The sequence below is a fragment of the Pyxicephalus adspersus genome, chromosome 6, assembly GCF_032062135.1.
Source record: "Pyxicephalus adspersus chromosome 6, UCB_Pads_2.0, whole genome shotgun sequence".
NCBI classification, from domain to species: domain Eukaryota; kingdom Metazoa; phylum Chordata; class Amphibia; order Anura; family Pyxicephalidae; genus Pyxicephalus; species Pyxicephalus adspersus.
The window spans coordinates 103,838,543-103,846,322 of record NC_092863.1 but is presented as its reverse complement, the minus strand read 5'-3'; the positions used below and the strand labels follow the sequence as shown (position 1 = coordinate 103,846,322).

Below are 7,780 nucleotides of genomic sequence, written 5' to 3'. Positions count from 1 at the left end.
CATATGACTATGGCAGCGACATTGTGAGCTCCTGTGAGGGACAGCCAGTCACATGACTATGGACTTTGTACAGCGCTGTGTAATATGTTGGCGCTATATAAATACTGTATAGTAATAATATAATAATATTCATTAAGTCAGTACATTTTTATATTTGATGTGAATGCAATGCAAATGTTATTGATCATGGAAAAAAATTAGAATTAGTCATCTCAGTATCCAGTGCGGCGTCACGCTGCTCCTTTCACCAGGAAGCATTCAGGCTTTGCCATTCTGGTGCATTACATTAATGCGCCCATGTTGTTCACAGGTTAACATGCAATGCATTAAGGTAGCTGTTCCATTGCATGGAGCAACAATGCATCAAAGTAGCCAAAAAACCTTCATGCAGATGTCTGGCCATGCAGCGCACACAAATGCATAGCAGGGTGTCACCATGCGTTGTGGTGTACTGCATTGCATGTAGATTAGGGAAGCTTTATCCTAATACATTGCTATCTGTAATAGCTTGCATGTGTTATTATTATTAATATTATTATTAATAAACAGGATTTATATAGCGCCAACATATTACGCAGCGCTGTACATTACATAGGGGCTGCAAATGACAGACAGATACAGACAGTGACACAGAAGGAGGAGAGGTCCCTGACCCGAAGAGCTTACAATCTAAAAGCTGGGGGAGGTATGTCTTAATGCAACATACCGCATTGGTAACGTGCAAATAGACCCTGATTGGAGGAGTTTTAATTTCACTGAAAATTTTTTGGGGGTTATTTTTTGTCATTTTTGGCGACTTGAAAGATTAAACCGAGGAGATTGATGGTTTTGTCTGTTCTTAAGGGGTTCAGGGATCTAAATGGCCCCTAAGGGTATAAGAGCTTCCAATCACCAATCCTGGGCTGAATAATTGGCCCCTCGTGAGCCCCGGTGCTGAATGATTCTTTTTTAAACACTCATCACCGGAATAGAGAAAAAAAAGTACAATTCCAAACCTGAAAGCAACAAAATAAGTAACAGCTCAGTTATTTTTTTTTTAAATATTTTATACTTACAAAAATATTTTTGCATTTATTTTTGAAGTGTGAAGCTTTTTTTGTACTTTTGATTTGGTGACAATAAACATTGCGATCCTTTTAAGATATTTGATATTTATGTGCAGAAAATTCTTCTCTTGCTTGTTGCACCAATAATCCAAATCCAGGGTTATGGCAGTACTCTTGTTTCAGGAAGGGGGGAGGATGTTTCTATTTTTCTGGGCACATGGAGTAATAATAAGAAATGGCGCAATGGATGAACATTATGCAGCCTGTAAATATCACTTTTACTGAAATACTTCCAGGTGTACAGGGGAACAACATGGAGTCACTGGTGTCACATCTCAGATCATCAAGCTTTGCTGTGGAATGCATGGTGAGAAGCTGAGCTATGAACGGGTTAATGACAAAGTTGCCATAACTACTACATACCTATCTGAGACTGGAAAAGCATTGCAGGGGTTAATGTTGGCAGGGGCAGACTCATGGGGCTGTTTGGCAGTATTTAACCCAAGGCCTGGTGAAAAGAGAAACCTGGAAAAGAAGAGATTAATGTCTGGGTGGTATTGGTAAAGCTGACAGGGAAGGGGTTTAATGTTGGCTGAGTAGGGGCAAAAAGGGGGTTAATTCTAAGAAGATCATCGAATGTACACAGGTAGGGGGTAGGGCAAGGTGCACTCACAGCTGGCAAGGAAGGGGTTACTTCTATGAATGAAAGGCAGAGAAGGGGTTAATGCAGGGAGGGGAGAGGTCTAGAGGAGTATTTGTAGCCAAAAGGTAAGCAAAGAAAAGGGTTAACTCTTGGAAGGTGCAAGCAGGAAAAGGCGTTAATTTTTGGCAGCTGGCAAGTAGGGAGTTAATGATGTCAGCAACCAGGGAGGTCTGGCAGAGAAAGGGTTAAGATGCAAAGAGTTCTAAACAATTTGGCAAATCAAGGGTTAAAAGTACAACTCTGCCAGGGAAGGGGGGACGGGCAATGGTGAAAGAAAGCACTGGGAAGGGGTTAATAATGGCATAAGGGGCAGATTGAATAGGCAAGGGGTTAATGCTGGAAGTGTACAAACCTGGCAATGAATGGGTTAATGCTAGCAAGGATTAGGGTAGTTCTTTCAAAGTACATATCTGATAAAAAGGGGTTAATATGGCAGATCTGGTAGGAAGGGGGTTAATACTGGTCCATTGACCATCCGGCAGGGAAGGGGTTAATTCTGGCAGCTCGCAGGCAGGGAAGGGGTTAATGCTGCAAGGTGAGCTGGGAGTGGTTAGCTTGGGCTGGGAGGCTGCAGTTTTGCAGTGACATCCCTGCCCACCAATGGGAGAGATCTGCGCTCGCCAATCAGCTGTGCGGACAGGCTGAGGGGCGGGGTTATTGAGAGGTGGGAGGAGGAGAAGCCACAATCAGCTGGCAGCAGTGAGTGAGCAGAGGGCAGCACAAGGGGGGGGTGTGCAGGCTGATCACCCCAACATTCAGCTGTGACGTCATCACCACCTCTTCTGTGACCCCCCCACATGTCTGGAGGAGACCCCCAGGACCCCCCCACACCCAGCCAGTGACACACAGGAACTATAGACACAGCTGAGCTTCCTCTGTGCACAGCCCCCTCCCCAATCTGCACCCAGCCCCCCCTCCTCCTGACACTCTGCTGCCCTCCCTGGAAAAGTTTGGGGTAAGTCTGCTTGTTTGTGCTGTGTTCTGGGAGGGGTTGTTGGGGCTGAGTCAGATCTGTGCAGCAATTCACTGTCAGCTGGGCCTTGCCCTAGAGGCTTGCAATCTAAAAATAAGTTTCTGCCCCCCCTGTGTACTGTTCTGTCTGCTTCTGTTCTATCCTGTGCCCCCCCCTCTTTATTATAAACTTGCTGCATACACGGTGCCCCCCCCCCCATCATCTCAGGTATGGGGCAGGGGTAGGCCATATAAATACATACGGTAGGTGCTTATATTAGCTGTCAGTCTCCACCCACAGCTGGCCATATATAGAACTCGCTGTCATCGCACACACATATGTTCTGCAGACTGCCACGGCATATGTTGGTGCTTCCAGGCTCACTTACCTCCCTGTGTGACCTACCCACCAGGAGCACTGACTGTAAGTAGCATTTATCTCATCTTTACATTTCTGGGGGTTTCAGGGGGAGATGAGAACCGCCTGGTGCTTTGATGGCTCCCAATGAGATTGCTGCCTGCGGTGTCCGATCAGCGTTTGTCAGCGTTGGTGTGCTGTGTATCATGTGACCATGTGTAGGAATGCAGAGGTCTGTACTCCTATAGCATTCCAACAAGGCCTGGCATAAAGTGGACCTGTCAGTAAAATTCCTGCTTTATGTCCATATTACCAATCAGTGACTTGGCCTAGGCTGAGATGATGTCATCAGTCTGCTGCAGGTAGAAAAAGAATTTTCCCAGTCTCCTCTTCCCCCAGTGATCAGATAGCAGCAAGGTAAGGGCCCTCAACTGAAATTTGTAGACAGCAGAGTTCTCCTTTAAAGATGGGCCAAGCTTGCTCTTTAAGGGGCAATGATATTATATGCCCCGCCCAATTATGTGATGCCCCGCCCATTTATCCGATCCATATTCTGATCATTTTGATTGATTTGGGGTTTTCATTGATATTGCATGGTGTATGTTATAATGATAATGGCGAGTTTCAGGTCACATGTTCTGGGGGGAGGCAGCACCCCGGGGACCCGATGTCAGTGGACTCCCCGGGAAGGCCAGCGAATCAGTGCTCACTTGGAAATGTCATGTGACATTGCATGCCGGCTTCAGATCACCTGACCTGCAACCGCAGCATTGTAATCGTGTCTACCTACCTCCCTGACCTTCCCCCGGGCATGAAATACGTCGCTATTTCCATAACAGAGGCTGCATATATAAGTGGCTCCCCCCCCCCCCCCCTGCTCTCATTATGGTGGCTGTGTCACCTAAATGACATTCTACAGCTTGCCTCCGCAGTACATGGAGTATGTAAAGGGCGGAGGAGCTGGGCCAGCATAGGCAGTGCTTTTTCCCAGGAGGGGTGAAGGTAATGGCTTGCGTGGATAGAGAGGGTGGAGTGCTCAGGAATGGAGTCTACCTGAAGTGGTCGCATTTTCTCAGACCAGCAATTTTTCCAATTCGGTGACCGGTTCTCTATAAATAACATTGATGGCTGATATTTCATTTCAGCAGCTGGAGCGCCATCTGGTGGCCGATCTACAAATCTCTTATAGAAAATACAGAAGCAAAATATGGAAGCGAGATCTAAAAATAAATGCGACTCATATGAAGGCTGAATGAAGCATTTCCTTCCTTGGTGCCAACGGTACAAACCGAAGGGTGAATCTCCTCCAATGGGGTCACTGTAATGAAGACAAAGGGTGTAACCCCTTTTAATCCTTAATGAAGATTCCTAGAGATCCGCCTATTTCTGCCTGCCTTGTTTTTGTGAGCCTGCGCCTGCATTGGTGACCACTCAGGAAGTGTAATCACCAAAGTTACACTTTTTTTCCCTGTGTACCATCTGCAGGTATCAGCTCTGATGCATCATTTGATGCGACCTGCCCGCCCGGGTTTTCCTGAAGCCATCTATGGTCAGAGTTTAAATATCCTGAGCCAGGATGGCCGGGGTTAATACCATTGCGCCCGTAGATTGAGTATTGTGTTGGTTTCCGAGGAGTCGCATTCCTCATTTTAACCCCTTCAGTTCTGCTTTATTTTTAAAATTCAGTGTTTTTTTTTTTTTTTTTACACCTTTGCATGTGCTAAAAAAGCACATGGAAATTGCAGAAAACATTTGTTGCAATAAAGGGCGGTACCTTGCTGGTTCCATCTTTGGTGCCTTTTAGGTGCTGCATTGTTGTCAGTGATCACGCATTGGAAAACGCATTACACATGCAATTTGTGTTTTAATTGGTGAGCAGTTCTTGCTATGAGCTCCCAGGAAGAAAATGCACCTAAAATGCGTTGTTGCATATTGTAACACATTAAAAATGCATTATGTGTTTTGAGGCTGTGACCTTTCACCTTTTGAGTCCCACAGCAAAATCCATGCAGCACCGCATGCAAAGGGCTTCCAAGACCCCAACATGCACAATGCACTTTCCGAAAGTTGGAACTGCAGTGTAGCTCGCCCTAGGTCGGTGATGATGTCCCGTGCATGTCTTTAAAACATTTTCTTCTTTCATGCGACTAGCGACTTCATCACCAGAATGTCGGTGGTTGCAGCTCCTGTGTCTGTGCCATGGTGATCATCATACAGCTGGGTTGGCTATGGAGCCAACGCATTTTGAGGATCTGCGGCTCCCTTCATCAGGGCTGTCAGTACAGAGATGACTTCGAGAACCAGCAGCTTGGTAACCTGAGCCGACGTCGCATTACTCAGCATCCTCAGCTATTTTTAGGCATCCACAGGAGGAAACGGAAATATTCAAAGCAACTTAAACATCTCTAGCACCATAACGCAGCCCTTTGATCGCATTTAAAAGGCGCAACCTGAATATCTCACTGTCCAGCTCTCTGTAAATGCATTTCGAATGAAGGTGCTTGGCAAGATGGGGGGGGGGGGGTTTCCAACCTTTGCCAGCCGTTGCAGTAGGGTTTGGATTTGATGCAGCAAAAATGCAGTGTGAATTTTCCATGTGTGCATCAGGCTCTCCATGCACAGACAAGTGGAAGGTCTGCTGCACCACAAATGCCGGTTCTGTCACCTCGTGGGAATGAGTCCCAGGGTACAAACCTGATGAAGGGAATGCGAAACGCGTTGGATTTCTTGGAACGCTAAATATTCCAGCTGCAAAGATGGTGGAGGACATTTCTTCTGACGCATGCTGACATGAGTGCTCGCATTTCTTTTATTCCCACATTATATACATGAGCAGCCTGCTAATTCTCCCTCCTAGACCCAGGGCCCATACGAACATATCTGCCCCCACTGGGGTGATTCGTTCCTCCATTTCTCCAGGTGACCTCTCTCTTTTTGAGAAATTCCAACTTTTACAGTTGTCACCAGAACAGGAAAATCCTAAATTGGGGACATCTGTTCCAGGAACTTCTATAAAAGGAAATCCTTTCGCTACCTGTGGGGTCACCAGAACAGGAAGTAAAATAAAATCTCCCCAAAAGGGAAAAATATTTACCCTTCCCTGCCTGAATTCTTAGGTCTTTGGAATTCCCCAGCCCTGAGGGTTGTGATATGGTGAACTTGTCTGGGCCCCGGGGCCGTAAGTGTCACCAGCTTGGAGCCGTCATTCATTTGTGGTGGAGCGTCGCTCATAGTGACTCAGCGAATGACTCATAGGCTGTGGCGGTGTTGGTGGGGCTACCTGGTTGTGATTCTTGCTAGGAATAAAAATAAAAAATATAGCAATATTTAAAAATCGGAAACATTGTAGCGGATGAAGTTTCCTAATTGCCCAATGAAATTCAGGGGTTCCTCTAAGAACACGCCCACCTGAAGCTCCGCCCCTTATATTAAAAAGTAGGTGCAAATAAATGGATTTTACAGTGACAGCCGTGCATGGGCAGCGCATTGTACAATCCTGGCAGAATGAATGAACTTGCGTGCCCTGTTGTGGGTGTCGCCTCACCCCAGCCATGCCAGTGAAGCCCGTGCTGACATTGCAGAGGGCGGATCACAGAGATCTGTAATCTATAAAATAATTATTGTGCTTTACTGCCCCAGCCAGTAAGACTTTGTACATCTGAGAGTGACACCGAAGGATTTTTCTGAATGGTGATGTCTGCCAGAATCTTAGTATTCATGATTTCCTCCCCATAAGGACGGCACCATCCTTGTTCAGGTATCATCCATGGTCACCATGATTTTATTTGTGATTGCTATGAAGGCACACGACTGTCTAGAGATGATTCCTACAGAGCCGGGACTCTCCCCCTGTCATCGAGGACAGTTGGCAAGCGGGGAGCCTCCCTGGTGACACATCCTATGAAGTCAGTCCGGCCGGATTCCTGCTGGGTGTGTGGCTGCCTGGTTTTCTATGTCAGGCTATTTCTGCTGTGTGCTTATCTCAGCTGCTAGGAATCCCCAGCAGGCCGGCTGCAATATCAGCTGAGCTGCACCCCTTCCCATTCACCACCCTCCTACCCCTCGGTGCTGGGCCCTGATAAGGATTCTGAACAAGGAGCAAGTTTGCAACCAATTTAGATTTTGACCTGGCACGGACATGTTGGCCCCGTTACAACCTGATTGGGAAATTATTTGAACATTTGCAACAATTTTATTGTATGATGATTGGATAGAAGGAATGTGTCCAAAGTATGAGGACCTAGCTACCAGCCATTGAGGTCAGGGGCTCCGGGTACCAATGGAACTACACGCAATCTTAGACAACTGTGCTCTTCAAAGCCTTGTGGTCACATTTTGGTGAGGGCCCTCTTTTATTCCAGTATGATGGGGCCCCTGTGTATAAATCCAACATGGTGACACCAGTTTGTGGTGGAGGAATCAGGGAGCCCTGCACAGTGCCAGGACCTCAACCCTACTTACCCGAGTCTTGTGGAAATCCAATATGGAGGATTTTGTAGTCCCCAAGTAGAGACAAGTCCATATTGATGGTGAAGGGGGTGGGCCAGTTTTGGACACTTGGCCACAAGAGGGGCGACAGGCTCGCTGGTGGCCAAAAGGTAGCAATGGGCTCGCTGGTGGCCACAAGGGGTGCAACGTGCTCACTGATGGCCACAAGGGGTGCGACGGGCTCGCTGGTGGCCAACGGGGGGCGACGGGCTAGCTGGTGTCCAAGAGGTGGCG

General features: G+C 47.1%; 1 protein-coding gene across 2 annotated transcripts in view; it reads left to right on the top strand.

The window, feature by feature from the left end:
* Window positions 1–2,425: 2,425 nt before the first annotated feature.
* The window catches only part of ATOSB (atos homolog B), a 28,109-nt gene continuing 22,754 nt past the window's right edge, over window positions 2,426–7,780 (top strand). For both annotated transcript variants that reach the window (XM_072413549.1, XM_072413548.1), the window contains exon 1: window positions 2,426–2,704. The gene's annotated coding sequence lies outside the window, so the exon portion shown is untranslated. The remainder of the gene's footprint in view (window positions 2,705–7,780) is intronic.